Genomic DNA, 19,135 nt, shown 5'->3' on the forward strand with positions numbered 1-19,135 from the left:
CTAAGAGGCTTTGGGCTGCCCTTTATGAATGAAAAAAAATTATTTTTTTGTGAGATATACTAACTACTTCCAGAGAAAGAAAATATCTTAAAAAAAAAAATAATCTCTTACTGTGCCTGACAGTCCACAGGTTAAAACAGGCAAGGGGAACATGTGACTCCATTAAATGGTGTCCTGCAAACTGCCCAAGAACCCTGGGAATGCAGGGGGATGGCAGTGCCTGGCAGGTGTGATGCAGGGGACTTGTCCTCGGTGCCCACCCGTCCTGCACTGTCAGGTACAATCTGTGGCTGCTGCAGCACCAAGGGACAGCTACACTGCTGTAAAAGGGGGGGGTTTAAAACCTAAAGTTAAATCTCTTACGATTTATTGTTTGAAAGCAGGTTTTCAGTGCTGTAGGAGCAGTGATCTGCATCTGTGTGAGGTAAGAGCTGGAACAATGAGTTTCTGCTGTCTGTGCTTACAAGAAAAGCTTTGCAAAACTAAAAATTAACTATTTATTAGAAAAAAAAAAGGATAAGAGGAGATCTAATTGCTGTCTAAAATTATCAGAACAGAGAAAAAGACTTATGGTAGTAGGAATATATTTTTAAGCATAGGGATGCTATAATAAGATCTGTGACTTGGAAACTGGAGGTAGATAAAGCAGACTGGAAGCAAGTTTATCAAATTTTCAGTTGCAAGTCTAATTAACCACCTGGAATTTGATGGGTTTTCCATCAGCTGAAGTCTTTAAATGAGTGCTGATTGTCTTCTTAAAATCAATTATGTAGCTTAAGTGAATACAATCATAGAGTCATTAGTGTTGGAAAATACCTCCAATATTTCCAAGTCCAACCTTTGACCAAACACCACCATGCTCACTAAACCATGTTAAGTGCCACTTCAACTCACTTATTGATCCCTTCCAGGGGTGGTAACTCCACCACTTTCCTGGGTTTATGAGGATAAAGTAGTAGGTTTTTTTAAATGATAATGTACTCAAGACAAATTTAATTAGTTGAAACTCTGATTTGAAAAACATTTTGTCTAATTTTTCCCCTTCATTCATTACAAAACTATCAGGAACCTTTTATTAATAACTTTCCTAAAACAATTACATTTTTACATCTCAAATTACAGAAATGACTCAATTTTAAGAAAAATTAAGTCATAAAAGAGGGGAAGAAAAAAACCCAACACCAGTAAACACCTTTCTGTTACCTCTTTTTAGAAGTCCAGTTGAAGAAACAGTAAATATTTCAGTTTATTTTTTTTTTCCAGTACAGATCTTGACAACTGAAAAAAACCCCACTTTTGCTGTTTTCTGGACATTTAATATTTCTGTGGTCATTGCATTTAGTGAAAAAATTAAGACCAAAGCTTTCTCAGTGTATCCATCATTCAGGGTGCCTAATTGGATGAATCAGGAAATTGGTGGATGTTCTTTTCAGAGAGAGTCTCTTATGTGATGAATTGGTACATGTTGTAAATCATGAGGCACTGTCCTTCAAGGCAGCTCTTCTGAATAAAAGCCTATGGCCACTGTAAGACTCTTGCAGGACATAGTACAGGCTGTTGTTGTGCTCATCTCTGGTAATTGTTGGCCTCTTTTCTTCTCTTCTTCATCTGTGCACAGCACTGTATAAATGTGTTTCACCTTCCTTGTTCAATATGGGCAGTTACAGCTGCTATCGAAGTAAAATCCTTTCCCCTTCTGTGCATTAAAAAACTTAGCTTATAAAAGTGTATGGGAATATACTAATACATACATTTATACATCCTTATAAATATACTAGCGTTTTCCAAGAGCTCGTGGTTTGTTCCTGAATTCTTGACATGAATCTGGATACAGTGGAAAAATATCCAAGTTCCCTCTCACTGCAGCTCATCTGTGTCCACTACGTGTTTTGTACCTTGCTGCCATCTGTCCACTGGCACACTGCACAGATAGAGTAATAGGGGAAAATTCCAGTTAACTCTGAGCAGCAAACAGGAGCTGTTGGTGGTTTTCTGGTCCATGGAACAGCGTCAGGTGATCCTAGACTAGCTTTTGACCTCTTCTTCATTTGAGAAGGTATTAGCCCTTAAATATGTTGCAATAACTAAATATTGTTTTAAACTGAATTTAAGGAACCTAGACAGAAAATTTGAGAGAATAATATAAAAATGTAGAGAATGTATTACTGTATATCTAGCTATGTGTAAAGTACTTACATTATGCTAATTATCTGGATGTCTAAACTAGTTCAAGGGTTCAATGATGGTCATTGCTGGAAGCCTTTCTCCTGCAGGACTCTTCCACAGGAAATCCTATGTTCTTACAAGCAACCAGCTGAATTTTGCATTATCTGATCTGCAGTTTTCAGTAACTTGCTCCCCATGACCTGTCCCAGTCAGGTAGCACTGCAATATTTCTGGATGTGAGTGCTCACAGCCCTCACTGGGTCTCCCAAGTGCCTGCAAGGTCAAGAGAAGCACTGCTCAGGTAGAGTTTGTCTGCAGGCTGTTCTGTTTGGCTCAGTTGGCTGTACAGTTGGAATAGTCCATGGGGGACAGGACTGCTAATGGAATAAATCCTGGCCTTCTCCGAGTACCAGTCTCTGTGTTATCACTCTTTGTATCTGTGTTCATTCAGCCTGCAGGGAGCTGCCAGACAGTTCTCTGCTGTTTCATGTCTGAAAATAATTTGAAAACCTTTACTTGTTTTAGGAAAGCAAACTGAGATGCTAAACGTGGATAAAACAAGGAAGGGGCATGTACTGGAGTGGATTGTAGAGGCGTTGCTTAGCTGCTCTGGTGGGAGTCTGTGAGTATTCACACAAATTCAGCAAAAATCTTGTTTCAGGTTAGACTTCGAAAGTTTGTTTCTGGTCATCTGGAGACATTCACATATTCTAGAGGAAGGACTAATTGCAGTTTAAGTTTCTCCCCAGACATCTCTTCAGTGTTTGTTCCTGAGGTAAAACCCCTCTGTTCAGGGCTCAGCAGAGGGAGTAGGTGGTTTGATGCCTTTGTTTGTCTGATATTATTTATAATGTTTGTTTTGTCCCTATAAGCAGATCATAGAATTGAAATTATGTTTCCTTTCTGATGTCTCAGATGGAACATGCAATTATAAAAGCCAAATTTTCTTTTATTGTGACATTGACAGTATTCACAAGGTCTGTGGTACTGTCATGGTTTGAGAACTCCAAAATCTAATTCCCTAGCTCCATTCCCCCTCCCACATCTCAACCTAGTGTAAGATGTGTTTTCCAGATAATCACATGGACTCAGAATGGGGAAAAGGGAATATATTACAATGACTGTACAAATAAATATTATAATACATTATACACACGATCACAACCATCTCTACCATGACACAAGTATTTACAATGGATCAGATCTCTTCTCCCCTCCAAATGAAAGTCCAGGAGGGAAGAAGGACAGATCCCTTCTTCAGAGCAACAATATCTCTAAGGCAGCCGTCATCTATCTTCCTCTTATGCAGCAGCTGTGGCTGGATTTCTGCCAGTACTCACAAGGGGGAAAATCCAAGCCCCTCTCGGCCCCTTGACGCAGTTAAAGGGGTCTTCCGTGGGCTGCGTTCACCCCAGACAAAGGTTGTTCCACCACAGTCATACCACGAAGCACAGGGGGTCTTCGTGACAGTCTGGTAAGTTCAGGGGACTCAGCCCCTTGCAGAGCTTCTGTGCCCTGCCTCACGCTGACTGCGAGCTTCTTTGTAGCTTGCAGCAAGGGAGGGCTCAAGGTCAACCCCCTACACAATGTCCTGGCTGAGCTCTCAGGACAACCGAGCTTCTTGGCTCCTTGTCATGGTTTGAGATAGCCCCAAAATCTAATTCTCTAGCTCCATCCCCCCTCCCACATCTCAACCTAATGTGAGATGGGTTTTTCCAGACAAAACACAACCAGACTCAAAGTGGGGGAAAGGGAATATATTACAATGACTGTACAAATAAATACTATAACACATTATACACACAATCACAACTATCTCTACCATGACATATAATATTTACAATGGATCAGATCTCTTCTCCCCTCCAAATAAAAGTCCAGGAGGGAAAGAAGGACAGATCCCTTCCAGTCTCTCAGGGCAGCAGCTTCTTCTAAGGCAGCAGGTCTCCTCATCTCATGCATGCAGCAGTAACTGGATTGTTGTAGCTGGATCTCTGTTCAATACACACAAGGGGGTCTCCAAGCCCCTCGGCTCTCCTTCGGTCCAAGCGAAGGCCTCACCTGTGGGCTGCCAGCAGGGACCAGACTCGCGTCACCACAGGTATATCACGAAATGCAGGGGCATCTTCGTGAAAGTCCCTTCCTCAGGGGATTCAAATTCCCCTTTGCAGAGCTCCGTGCTCTGTTTCAAGGCTGCTAGCTTAGCAGCAGCAGCGAGGGGGGCCAAGGTCAACCCCTCCGCATTCCTTCTCCGTCCCGGTCCAGCTTCAGGATGCCTTGAGCTTCTCAGCTCCTCTCTGCAGTGCATGCTGCACTTCAAGGCTCTTTCAAGCAAGAGTCCATCATCTTCCTCCTTCCAGGAGGTCTCAAAGGAGTTTGGGGGGTCTAATATCAGTTCCTACCCCCAGAACTCCGTAGCTCTGCTGCAGGCTTCTGCTGCTTCCTCCGGTTCAGTTCTTATCTGTCCTGGCTCTTGTCCAGAGTCTCTGGACACTGCCGCCGCTTCTGCTCTGTCTCTGCTCACTCAAGATGGAAAACATCTCCCAGCTCACAACTACAGACACATAGTCCAGCTTAACACTGTTCCAAGTCTCTGTAGCCCCCAACTGGGGCTGGGGGGCCCCAGAGGCCCCGAGGGGCTCCGGACCCCTTTCCTCGTGGTTCTACAGCATGGCTGCTTCTTCTAACAACCAAACTACAACTCCTCTCTTCTGGTGCTTGTGATATGTTTACATTTCTGCAGGAGCGCCCATTGGACAGAACTTCAAAACTTCCAGGGGTTTCCACCCCTGGGGGTTATCACTTTTCAGCCTCTGGGGGAAAACAAGGTTCAAACCACTACACTCCTTTACCCATTTAGGACTTCTAATCAGTAAGAGTCCACCCCCTCTATTTTGAGGGATCTCAAAGAAAGTTTAGGGGAGTTTTGCAGTTCTTACCCCCAAGCTTTCTCTCTGTAGAAACTTAGTTCTGTTCTCTGCTGCTGTTCTTTCTCTCTCAGGCTTGCAGAAGTTCTGCCTGCTTCACTGCATGTTTATTTGCTGCTCCATGGCTCTCTTCTGTGGCTCTGTGCCACCGTCTCTCCGGTCAGTGCTGTTCTATCGCTACTCCTGCTGCTGCCCACGGTGGAGAAAACATCTCCCGGCTTAACTACAGACACTTAGCCCAGTCTAACACTGTTCCATGTCTCTGCAGTCCCCAACTGGGGCTGGGGGGCCCCAAGGGGCTCCGAGCCCCTTTCCTCGTGGCACTCACAACATGACTACTTTCTTCTACCACCCAAAACTACAACTTTCTCTTCCAGTCTGGTTGTGATATGTTTATATTTTGCAGAAGCACTCATTGGCTAAAACTTCAAGGGTTACCACCCCCGTGGGGTTTTACCATTTTATAACTGCAGGGGGAAAACCTGGTTCAAACCACTACAGGTATGCAGATGTACACCCATAAGCTAATGTATACAACAGATTCCTTAGGGAAGATGGCAGGGTTTCTTCTCCTTCTCCATCAAAAATTGCCTTCCTGTGGTTAAGAAATGTTTTTATAAGGGAAATGGAGATAATCTGAACAGGGAGTTCACTCTGTCTTGGACTATTGGTCAATATGTGCTTCAGCAATAAAAAACATTTGTCTGGAGTGAGAATTCCCAAAGGATCTGGAGAATATTGACTGGATTGCATTATTTATATTTAAGGGTGAAGCTATGTAGGAAAACTGATTTTATTTTCTGCTCATTGGTAAACATACACAAAAGCTTTTAAGTTTGAGGTAAATTAAAGCCCAATAAAGGCAGTGTTATAATGTATCCAATTTTGCCATCTGTGTTCTGAAGAATTTGAAGTCCCTACAGTGACAGTTCCTCCCTCCTGAAGCCCAGTGTCAGGATGACCTATTCTAAGGAAGTTCAGCCTCTACCTAAGAAGGGCTTTCTGTCTTTCTTCAGTGATTTGTCCTCTGGGATCCCATGGCTTTGTACGTGTGACAGTTTTGTGAGGCTTGTTCTTGTCTGGGTGCTTTGTGAGGCCTTTGGATGATTGCCTGGGAATTCCTGCAGTGACTGTAATCAAACCATGGGACATTCAGTTGGAGTCATAGTCAGAAACCCTGGATGTGTTCAGATCAGGTGTTCCATCGATGTGCTGGAGGAGTGATGTGCACGTGGCTGATAAATCCAGCGTGCAGGAGACAGAGAACTTGGTGTCCCATCTGTCCTAAATACTGGCTTTGTTTTCTCTCAGGAAAACTGTAAATGGCAATGTAAGACAAAATGGAAGGTTTCTTCCCATATTCCATTTCCAGTGCAGCAGCTTCTGGAGAACCTCCCCAGAAATGATGGGGGTGGGGAAGGGAGTACTGCAGCAGGGAGCAGATGGACCAACTCAGTCTTCTCCTCTTACCCTGTTCCATGAGTAATCGCAGATATGTGATTTCAGAGATGGAAAATTACATGTTAATCTAGAAACCTGTTTTATCCGGAAAAGCTTCCACAGATTCTTGAGAAGCACCATGCAAACTGTGTGGGATTCCTGTTCTTGGTTTTTTGTTCTGAAATACTTGGTCTGCCCTGAGCAGCACCAGCCATCAGGAACATCTGACTGTCCTACACACAGTACATCTCTGCTGGCTCTTTGCTGAAGCTATTTATGACTTTTGTAAACGCTATATGAGTGATAGTGATCTACTGTGGGACCTGAAGTCTGCTCAAATGTTAATTAGTTTATTGTTTTTCATAGTGTATCAAAAGCTTTTCTGCTCCATTTAAAGCTTGAAATGTGATTCAGTCCTTAGGATACCCCACAGGTCAGGCAGAGTTTCAGAGCAGGAGGTTGGGATGTGGGATCCCTTCTCTGCTGTGTCGTTGCCCTGGCATATCATCTGTTTGACATCTTTGATAGATGAGTATCTGAAAAGGGAGAGGGAGAGACAACGAAGAGATTTTATTTTCTCCTCTTCTGTATCAGGCATCTCATCCTCCTCTTGGGGTGGGTTTTCCTGTTTCAGTTTTGTCTCAGCAGGAAATATTCCAATTAATTTACGTCACAGATGTACCCAGTTGAAACTCAGGGCTCATTTTGCCAGGCACTGTTCCTGTGTTGTTACATGGAAGTTTTCTTGAAACAGCAATAGCCTCTTTTTTGCAGTCTGGTATAATAACCCTGTACCTCTGCAGTGCTGGAAACTCTGTTTATGGGCAGTTGCCCTGTTTTGTCTCCAACCTTGAGCTTAATTCACTTCCAGTTGGAACCCCCATTATATTTTCTGACTGCTAAAATTGGGTCTGTTTTTTTCCTGTGCTGCCCAGTGTCCTTCCAGTCAGTAACACAGTTGCTCTGTTGGAGGTTTTAGGTTTCTATTCTGGAGTTGAGCAGGTTTTTCCTTCTTCAGGAGGACAGTGTCTCTATTGAATGTTGGTCTCTGGGCACTCTGGATGCATTTTTGTTTTATTCATATATAAGGATGCTCTGCCAGTATTGCTGTGGAACATCTTTGCCTTTTCTGGAAGGATGCTGTATCTTGCTGGGGTGTACAAATGATATTTAAGTTGCTGTATATGTGATTCTTCATTAATTGTCAACATAAAGGGTTAGTCTTCTAACTAATGTACAAGATTATTTTTCTTTCAGTTAAAGGTGGCGTTGACGAAACTCTGCCAGGTAAACTTTGGAAATATTTTGTCCTTGAGCAGAATTCAGTCACTTGTAGTCAGAGTAAAGATATTTTTTCCCTCTAGACTATGATAATATCTATGTTATCAGGCAACAGTGGTTTTATATCACACTTTCTGTTCTTTCTAAACAACTCAGAACTCATCCCTCTCCAACTGTCTTGCTTACACTGTGCATTTCAGACTAAATGCAATCTTGAGCAAATTGAAGTGCAAAAAGAGCTTAAATACCTTTAAAGTAAATACTGACCATCACAGTTTAGTCTCGACAGATTTCTGCTATTGGCCAAGATGTTCTGTTGGAAAGTTGAGCTTCCTTAAATGACATGTTTTCATAACCTCTCACTGGTTTGGCATCACTTTGATCTTCTACCAGCTTCCTGAAGTGCTGTATTTGGTTATTTGAAGGACTTCATTGGTACAGTCCCAGGCACTTCAGAAGTGCTTCTGTAAATGTTCCCCTGTAGTAATTACACAAATTACACACATTTTGAATGCGACCGGGGAAGGAATAAACCTGAGTGGGGTGAAGTCCAAGACACCTGGCACTGTTATCTGTGCCCACCCTGCCAAGGGACATGGGACAGGTTCATCTGAGCCTCTGGGAAAGGTGTGCCTTTGTGTTAGAAACTCTTGCCTTGTGTCATCTCCACCTCTGTTACAGTCTGCTTGCTCTGTGAAAAAACCTCTTCATAGTTTATTACAGGTTAAATAAAGGCATGAAATAGGCTTCTGGAAGGCTTGTGCAATGAAATGGAGCGTAGTTACCTTACAATGCATTTTAGGGATTATTATCATCTTTTCCAGTTGCATGTCATTATATACTGCTTAATTCATGTGACATGAAACTAGAAAGAGATTCCTGTCTTCTTTAGCAATTTGACTTTTTTCTGACAGAGGGAAAAGAATTGATATGTTGATAAGTTTAGGAGGATGACATGGAATGTCCTCTAGAAACTTCCATCTGGTTTCTGCCACACATGGTGCCTTAGCACACATTAAAAAAAAAAAAAAGGAAGACAAAAAGAAAAGAGACAAGCAAGGTAATCAACAAGAATAATTTACTAATTATTTTTTATTTATTTTTAAAAATTAACGCCTCATTTTTTTTCTTTGTATAAATTAATAAAGCAAGAGACATTTGTTGTAAACAAATTTCCCATCCCCCACCCCAAAAATGTGGAACATCTTTCTGTCTCTTTTGCTAAAACATCTGGGGCTCAGTGGAATAAGCCTATGGAGAAATTAAATGAAATGTTACATTTCTGTGTTGTCAGATGTCTGTCAGCCGCAAGAAGAATATTAAATAAATCCTTTAGGCTCTAAGTGCATGGCTTACAGAAGGGCTAGGGGTTTTCTGTTTAAAATTGACAGCTTCTCCCACGTCATGTTAGTTAAGAAACCTATAATATCTAGAGATAGAAGTATGTATATTTATATCTGTATAAATATAGTCATAATATGCAGATATATAGATAATATAGATGCAGTATACATATAATATACCTATATATTACATATAAATTCTATAAACATGTAATATCTGTATACATTTTAACACGTACATGACATTTTCTTTCTGTCAATAAAAACACACTTGTAGTTTTCTACATTTATAATAACTTTATTCCACTGCATTTGACTTCTAGTTAAGAAGATGTTTGTTCATTTCTTTGTGTGTTACTTGGTAAGCTGCTCAAAAATCATAGCAGATGTGGGGGGATTGTGCTACTTTTTACTAATGGGAAGGACAGTTGGCAGATAAAAATCATCAGTTCTAGGGATTGAAGGAGGCAATTCAGCTACAGAGAATCATATTTTTGTTATTGTCTACATTTGTAAGGGTAAATACGGAAATTATTTATCTGACTTCAGCTGAAGAATATACAAAGTGGGTAAGAAGAAATCAGTGGTAATCTGATGTGCATAGCTATCTAGCATGACATTTAATTTTTTCTGTCTATGGCAAGGTTACTTTCATTGTAGCCTAGGTGCTCCATAATGTTGCCTTCTTTAAACCTTGCAAAAGATATAATACAGTGCAAAAGCTTCAAAAAAATCAATCTAGAAATGTGAGTACCTAAGATACTGCTATTTTCTCTTTATTCATTTCTTCTAATAGTTTAAGACATTGAGAAAGAAGTAGAGATGGGGGGATTGTTTGGTTGATAGGTTGGTTGGTTTGATGGTAGATATTTTTGCTGGTGGTTGTTTGTTTTTTTTTTTTCCTTTGGAACAGTTTTGATACCAACTACTGTGCAGAGGTATGTTTGTGTCCTGTACAGCAGAGCAGACCCAAGGAATCTCTTAGCGGGAAAACTCACAAAATGTACTCTGTGTGTACTGGTAGTCTCAGTAACAGATCATATTTGTCACTAAGCTTTACAATATATTCCATGTGTAAATGTGTTTTCTTTAATGTATTCTGGCCTAGATGTTGTGTCTCAGATGAGGGAACGAATTAGATGGGGAATTCCAGGGCTAGATTATGTCAACCAAAAGTGAATCAACCTCTCTTCAGTAAGTTCTTTTTAAGATTAGGATAATTATAATTACTCTGGCTTTACAGGAAGAGAACCTGATACAGAAAAGCAGAGTTACTTGCCTGGGTTGGTGGGAGCCTTTGAAACACACGTTGGAGCTGTGGGAGCAGACTGGGATGCTGGGGGGGACCTCGTGGAACTGCAGCGTGGGTGTCATGGGGCTGCAGCACCAGCTGGGCACACAAACAGCTCCATAATCCCTCAGGCCAGCCTGTGCATGGATAAATATGTGCTCCACTGAAGTACAGCTGTTCCTTGAACAGTGTGGGTTCCAGTGTGGAAATCCTTGACCCACTTTACTGTGGTTAGATGTGCTTAGTTAAATTCCTGGGATTTCTCTTTCCACTTGACGTCAAGTTTTGATGTTGTGTACCATAGCTGGAAGCACTGAGAGCAAGGAGAGACAAATTTGAGGCAAGTGTTGTGTTGTGTCCCACTGAAATAGGACTTAAGAAAGCGGAGTCCTCCTGCTTGTACATCCTGACACGATAAAAGAGGAGAAAAAGAAGGGAGAAGTGTGTGAGCAGAGGTGAAGAGCTGTCATTGCCCTGCACTACTGAATAGGCAGAGTGGGCTGATGTCATTGTGGCCACAGGAACAAAAAAACCCCAGAGAGATGCTGGGCTTGATTACATCAGTTCATAAAATTGGCTTTGCTCTCCTCTTTGCACCACCAGCTTTGATGCAAACACTGATGTAATGCAAGCACACTCAGTAATAGTGCAAAACAACCATGTTGCATTTTTTTAGCTTCAGAGAGGATTCTTTGTAATTGAAGAAATGGTGATTGTGCCACTCATTTCAGTAAGTACCTTTTATAACAGTTGACTAGATGACATTCAGCTGGACTGGCAGAGACACATTTTCCTCTTTTGATGCTGTTTCTAGCACAATCCATAGTTGAAATGGAAAATTTTACTTCTTCATCCTCTTTTACATATACGTAGGAACTTGAATAAATAAGAATGGAAGTCTTGCATTATATTAATGCATTGAAATGTGCAAATATATTTCCTTTTTTTGTTGTTGAACTTCCTGCTTATTCTGCTAGCCTGTGTGAGAATTTGAATGGGTCCCACTAAGAATGCTTGTTGAAGTGGGATTCCCAGCTGGCTTCAGTGGGGGACTTTGGCTCAGCAAGAACACCTAGACTGGCCAACACCAAAACACCTGATATTTATCTTTTGTGGCTTGTTTCAGGAACATGGGTAAAAAAAGATGCACTCATGCTGATCTATTTGCAAAATAAGAGCTTGAATCTGTTTGGATGTAGGTCAATGAAACATGAACGTATAGATATTATAATTAAGCTATCTTGGGGTTTACTGAACATGTATTGGTATTGCACCATTTTTTGGCTGTCTCTGTTACATGGTAGCTGTCAATGTGACTTGGGTTATCCTGTGCATTCAAACTTTACCAGCATGGTTTGAGAAATGTTTAGAATGTGGTTTTGGCAAGTGCTGAGAAGGTGTACACTGCATAATGCTCTTAATAAAAGTGAACCCTTAGGAGTGTTGTGAAGAGAATATAGATTTAGCACATGAGAAATGACAGTAACTATTCCCTTATGATGAGCTATTTGTTTAGCATAATGACAGATGTGGAGGAGGAGGGTCATTTTTGGAGTAACTGAGCATTGTGAGAAGTGAGTGCACACTGGGTTATTCTGCCACTGAAAGTCTGTACCCATGTAAGCATAAAACATCAGTTTGGCACACTTAATCTGGATTGCTGGGCATTTCTCCTTTTAAAATCTGTCTTGCCTGCTTTTAAAAAGTAGGGTTAGGCAGTTAAAAATGGTGTCTTATGCTATAAAAATAGTTAACAACTTTCTGTTAATATCATGCTAAAATCATCAGACAGCTCTGTTGTTTACAATAGGAAATAATTTTGAGATGTATTTAATTCTCAAATTAGAAAAAAACCCCACAGCTGGCCACAAAATTTACAGTTTTCCAAAATATATAGGAAAATTATATTAAAAAAAAAAAAGGGAGGAGGAGTGAGAAGCAAGCATTCAAATTTCCATGGAAGCTCTGTGTTTATGTAAAGTGCAGCAGCTGCACTGCAAACTCCCCTCTCTGGATGACCTCAGTCCTGAACAAGACAGACTGTTCTGGGTGCAGGTGTGATTACTGAATTATTTGTTCTGTTTTGGTATCAGTCAGTTACAGAGAAGTATTATGGGTAAAATTTGTATCCACTGAATAAAGTGAATTGGTAGATTTGGTATTCCACAGTTCACTGTGTGCCTTTCTGCTATTGCAGAAATAGTTGATTTTATTCTCTTGAATTACATTTGTTAAATAGGACAGGCAAGAGGAAGTGACTCCAGCAACAACCTCTGAATACATCAGGCAGGCAAAAAGGCAGGATTGGGCTAAAGATGGTGCTGGATGTAAAAGATAGTTTCGATAGCTGAATTGTAATTTTATTTTTTTGTTCCCCCCCCCCCAAATGTGTATGCTGTTGGCATTGGGAATTTTAAGTTTCTTCTCCATGTTCCACATAAGAAATAGAGCAGTGAAAAATGCTCACATGGGTATCCAGTCAGCCTTGGTTTGAATGTGATTATCCCTGTGAACCTGTCAGTGGTTATCCTTAGATCACACTGGTCAGATGTCAGTATTTACTTATGTTCTGTGTGCCTTTTATCTCTTACCAGTTCATGAAGTTTAATAGAAAGATCCTTTTCCTTCATTTCTCTTTGGTGTCGACTGCCAGAGAGTAGGACTACATGTACTGAAACGTGGCTGCTTTTCTCACACTTGTTTCCAACCAAACAAGTCTGGTCAGCCCCTGGGGAACCCAGGTTCTTGAGCACCTCCTGTGTAGGATTACCTTTTCAGTGTCTTGGAAGAATCAGCACAGATCTAGAACCTTGTAGGAAGATGGGTGCAGTTTTCTCCAAATACTTAACAAATTCAGTGTCTGCTTTAGCAGCCATTAAAGAAAAAACAATTTATTCACCATAAGATATAAGACTTCAGCAGCCATGGCCAATTTACAGTTTGAGGAGGTTTGAGTGGCCCTTTGGCCACTCAAAGTGCAATAAAAGGACACAGCATTTCAGATGATTGGCAATCCTAAAAGGCTTACAGAGAGTGATGGCAGCAACTCTTCTGTTCCTTCTCTGTACTAACATGGTGGTGGAATTACTATTGGCTTTGTGCAAGGCACAGAGCATTGGTACAGAAATGTGTTTGAGAATCTGGGAAAATTTACTTGAAAAGGGAAGTGGATTAACATGAAGATTCCTATGCAAATAGCAATGCACTCATAAACACATTTGTGTTGTGTTTCATGAGCTTGCCATTGCATTGTGTGCTTTATTAAGTGAAAAATAGATGGAAAATGGAAGGAAGTTTGTTCAGACAGCCTGATTTTAAAAACTGATCCAGTGCAATTTCTTCAAATGATCTGACTCTCATTGAAGACGTATGGGGAAATCAGTCATGAATGATAAACCACCTTGATTGGCTGGCATAGGTCAAAGGAGTGTGTAATCCTCTGTACTGCCAGTATTCCATGATTCTCCTGAGCATAAGAATTGTCTGCTACCTGTTTTGCTTTTAAACCATCTGAAGCAGATAGATCTTTCTAATGCAATTGGTAATGCATTCATGGTAGGACTTGGAAACACATCAGCATTTCTAATGGTGGGAAGTAGTTGAAGAGGGATTTGGCAGGTCAAGGACAGCTCAAACACTACCCACTGCTGTTGGAGTAGTGAGACACTGTGGTAAACAGCTGGTGTTTCTGAGTCATTCATTTTGCTGTTCCCACCTCTCTGCTCTGTCTGGGTGTGTGGGTGGCCAGGTACGTTTCTAGGCAGGGAAGTCATTAAAATTGATGTCACATGTCAGAATCATGTTATGGGGGAGAAGGGACGTGGTTGCATCCCTCTTTTACCCCTTCTAAAGCTTTTTTGCACTTACCTCCCTGTTGTCTGTGACCACCAGCAAAAAGGGTAGGGGAGCAATGTAGAGATGGGCAGGTATTGTGCCTCCCAGGAATACAACAGCTTGTACCTTTAGCCTCATTCATGGCATGCCAAGCACTACAGACCACTACTAAGGGGCAGGAAGGGTCTTTCTCAGAAACAGAACTATAAATATCGTTGTATTTACATATTCATTTGCCTGTCTGCTTTCTGGAGGGTGATGGTGGTTTTAGGTTAATGGTGGTTGATCTGATGCCTCCAGGGTGTAAAAGGTAGGTGTGAAACATTGAACTTCAGCAAATGCTTGAATCCCTTCTGCCTCCTGATGAGCACAGTGGGTGCAGTATTATGGTGTGAAGGCTGAGCCTCTTGGGGCTTGGCCAAGGTCACAAGTTAGCTCAGAGTTCCTGGTCTGCTCCCTCTCCTGCACTAACAGCTTGTGTGTACCTTAACACCAGGCTTGGGCATTCTGATTCGGAAAAGGCACCTCCATGTAGAAACTGAGGGCAAGGCTCCTACCTCAGCATGAAGTTACAGGAACCTGGACAGGGTTCTGTATATATGTCCTTTTGTTAGATTGTGTAAAGTAGAGCAGAAAGTCATCCTGCTTATTTTAATAACAAAATCTGACACATCTGAGACTGTGGTGACCAGCTGGAAAAAGACATTGAAATACCCCAAGGTAGTGCCATTCAGCATTCTCAGACAATGAGAATATAACTTGAGATACATAAGAATTGTTTCTTTGTGATCTTTGAACTTTCAGGTAAGACAGTGAGGTCTTTATTTGCTCCAGAAGAGTGTCTGGAAAGAAAATGTCTCTGGCAAATATGTATCAGGTAACACTAGGTAGTAGGTGAGCTTCTTCACTTTTAAGATATTTATCTGAACCAGTCTTGGTGAACTGAGTAACACCTGACTTTGCAGTTACAGATTCAGAGGAAGGAAATCTTGAGCTCTTAGTCACAGAAACCAGCCTGCTTTTCATTTTTATGTAAAGTGCTGCTGCCTTTGATATGCAAATGGTTCACTGTACCCTGTAACCTCAGTCTTCTAGAAAGCAAAAGGAAGGGCAGAGAAAAATGTGTGTGGTGCAGGAAATCCAAAGGATATGGAAACAGGGTTCCTACTCTCTTTCACAGTTCAGTCCTAAATTGCAATAAAGCAAAAAGAGATCAAATCAGTTTGGACTCTGAGGGCAAGGATTGCCCTGTGTCATAAGGGGCATTTGAGAGTTTCTGCATGTGATGAATATAAAAGGTAACTGAGCTGGCTGAATATTGAAGTAGCTGTAGCAAGCAGTAATAGAACTGAGTGGGTTGTAGCTGAGTGACAGCTCATCATATAATCATGATGTTTTCCACTTAGAGCATCTCTGAAAAACAAGAAGGATGGTTTAATTCTTTCTGGTCTTCCTTTAACAAGAGGTTTTGAGTAATTGTTTTTTTGGAAAACCTTCATTGACATCTGAGCTGTAGATATTTATTTTGAATGATAGGAGAGTTATTGCCTGCAGTTCATAATATTTTCTCCCCCACATACCTCATTAAATCAGAGGGAGAATTTCCCTTAGTCATTTTTCTTTTTCCTTAATCTCCTTGTCTTGTCCAGAGGTCAGGCTTGCTCTGCTGGCATTTCACGATGCAAGATTATCACTCAGCACAGCTCAGACTTTGCAGGTTGTGATGTCTTTGCTCCCCATTCCTTTCCCACCCACCCCTGACCCCTGGGCAACTGCGGGGAAGCAGCACAGAAGGTCACACTGAGTCTCTCTGAGTGCAGCCACTGAACCTCCACGGCTCAGCCACACCGTGGGGACGGGGCTGACCACAGCCCACCTTCCTCCTCCCTCAGCCCTCAGTTCTGAGAGAAACAATGGTTCCATGATCACAGAAAACAGGGGCAGGTTCTCTGTTTTCACAAGAAGCCTCTCACTAACCTCCAAGTCAATCTTTTTTTTTTTCTTTTTGCATTATCAGGAGAGTGGCAACTGGAAAATGGCTTTATTGGGTGAAATAGGATTTAGGGGAAAATAGGTCTCATGAGGTGAAGCTAAAATGAACAGGAGAGTGCACTTTACACTGTGAGCCTTTAGGCATCTGTACACACTGCGTGCTCTACTTTTGGGTTATATTTTGTCATCCAGTAGTGACCAAAGAGGTCCTGTCACAGCTGATCAGGTACTTTGGAATATGACCTAGTACTACTCTTCTGTAGTGGGCTTCAGAGCTTGTCAGGTTTTGTATCTAGAGGTGTGTTTTATAGTTCATAAAGTATGGTTCTTTTAAAAGTAAAGTTGCTTTTATTATTTGTGAAGGTGAAACGGTCCCTATGAAGTTGATGAAGCATTGTAAATATGTTTTGGAGGGTGAAACTGTGGCTGTTTTTCCTGTAAAGTCAGCAAACGAGGTGGTTGGTGTAGATGTAAAAGAGTAACTTGAATTGCTTGCTTTTGTGTTCTTTTGGAAGAGGATACCTCTGTTTGCAGCAGTGCACTCCACTGCTTTGCTGAAGTTTGTACAGCTCTCTAACCAGAGGTTTTCCTAACACAGCCACTCCTGAAGTGTCTGCAGGCCTTGGAAGCTGCTTTGCTCCTGACTTTCAGGGACAGTTCCCAGTGTAGCTTTGAGCAGTTACTGCTGGGGGGGGGTTGCATGTGTATAAAATTTAAAAATAGCTTTTTATCAGAAATTTATGGAAGATAAGTTAGAAATCATCAGAAATTAAGAAGTCATTCATCTTCTGCCTAGGAATGACAGAAGGAATGAATGAAGGACATACTTTGAGATTAGTAAAAGGAATAACTTTGTATGCCTGTAATGGAGTATGATAGAAGAGTTGTGATTAGAAACTTTGATTAATGAAAAGAACTAGTGATTAGTAGTAGTTCAAGATCTGTCTTGTACCAAAGTCTGAGAGGCTTGTGGGAAATGATAATGAACGAGCAAGGCAGATTTTTATATATACACATATATTTTTATATATATTTTTTAAACTGGAACACTGAAACATTTTAATATGAAAGTTTTTGAACTACAAAAAAAAAAGAGTCAGTTACTGTTGAGATGTATTGATCATCTTCCCCCGAGATTTGGGTGTATTTGCTTAGTTAGAGAGCTCACAATATGCAGAGGATGTTTAATAGGTGAAGCTCCTGGACAGCTTTCTCTGGCCTCAATGAAATTAGGATTTCTTCCTGTGTGTTCTAATAGATCTCAGACACACTGTCATGCTGATGACGAGGTGTTTGCCTTTATGTGAACAGTCTAAACAGTAAAACTAATCATGCCAGTATATTTGTATGGGTCTAAGCTCTGCCAAATTCAAGACAAAATAAATGTAAACATGACTTAAAAGATAACTTTTTCAACTGTTAAGCCAAATGATAATTATTTTGAAACCTACACCAATGCACTTGCTGGCTTCCTATTATCCACAAAGAAATTTTTACTTCAATGTTTTATGTTAGTAATGATGGCAGTGTGTGAGAGAAAAAATGTTAGAATTGGAATTTAATGTCTGTGATTTAGGGTACAGCACAATTCTTGAGAGTTTTTATGAAAACAGTGAATTCAAATGTTAACAAAAAGCTGGGGCATACCACACTAAATATTCTTTACGAAATTTGTATTTTAGCTTACAGATAACCTTTACTTGATGTTTTTATGTGGATTTTGCTTCAGTATTCTGACTATGAAAGGGGAAAAATTTCTTTTCTTTGCAAATCCTGTGACTGGTTTATATAGGAAAAAAATAATTAAGATTTGAATTACATGTCTTGGGACTTTTGCATGTGTGGAAATGTGGCATAATTTTTGTTCCCTGAAACTTATTCCTTTAAAGAAAGTAAGGCAACAAAATGAGTATTTGTTGAGCTGATAGGTGAAATCAGATAACTTTTTATTTAAAAGCCAAAACAAAAAAAACATTTTCTTCATGAAGTTAAACAGAAGTGGTATGAGTTTATCAGGATAAGCACTGTGAGTAGAAAATGTAACCGTTTTTTTCCAAAGTATTTTCTCAGTATTGGAGTTCCTCTGGTTCCTAATTTCTGAGATGTTTTAATGCAAGTGCACAGATAGATACGTAGTCAAGATCAGCTTCTGGAGTTCAATTTAGATCCATACCATTTTTAACTTTAAAAAAGCCCCTTAGGGCTCAATAAATTAAGAATTCTGGGCTTTCAATGGCTAGGGAAAAAAGAGCTACTTATTTGATAGCATTTAAAATTGAGTTTGTTCAATGAAGTGTAGGTGTTCACAATATTGGGGAGATAAAAACAAGTTTTATGATCTTGTATTTATTTCTCATTCCTGTTTACAGAGACTTGATGGGAGCAGCTGGCTGCAGTTCTGACAGCACAGAAGAGTCAGATTAATTTAACGATGTGTAACTAGGCAGTGAAATAATTTAGTCTTTTTTACTCTTGGTAAAATGTTCCTTGGCTATTGAAGAGAAGGAAGATGTTTCAGTTAATTCACTTTTGTTGTCCCCGAGTGAACAATGGATGTTATCCCCCATCTCCACCTATCTGCTTTGTACCACTTTCCCAGGAAAACTAGTCAGCACTGACTCAAAGATGATGCTGAAACCTAGAAGACCTCAAAAGGTGGATTCCTCTTCGATTGGGGTTGTAGCTGTTTTATTTCAGAAGATGAATGTAGATCATGGATAAACGTGAGAGTTTAGATTTAGGCACTGGAAAAGTGCCTTTGCTTTTTTTTGATAAAGAAGTATGTGTCATGTGTAAGGTCTTTAATTAAAAAGAGAATTTTCCATTATAAAAAGGTGTCTGTAGGTTTTGATCAGTCAGAC

The 19,135-nt window shown here is 40.6% G+C and overlaps 1 protein-coding gene across 9 annotated transcripts in view; it reads left to right on the forward strand.

Moving 5' to 3' along the window:
• Positions 1-19,135, forward strand: part of OTUD7A (OTU deubiquitinase 7A) — a 121,337-nt gene that overhangs the window by 22,814 nt on the left and 79,388 nt on the right. For all 9 annotated transcript variants that reach the window (XM_027657615.1, XM_027657613.1, XM_027657617.1 and 6 more), the window contains one exon: positions 15,087-15,159. The gene's annotated coding sequence lies outside the window, so the exon portion shown is untranslated. The remainder of the gene's footprint in view (positions 1-15,086; positions 15,160-19,135) is intronic.

Source organism: Corapipo altera, unplaced genomic scaffold (genome assembly GCF_003945725.1).
Source record: "Corapipo altera isolate COAL_440 unplaced genomic scaffold, ASM394572v1 308, whole genome shotgun sequence".
NCBI classification, from domain to species: domain Eukaryota; kingdom Metazoa; phylum Chordata; class Aves; order Passeriformes; family Pipridae; genus Corapipo; species Corapipo altera.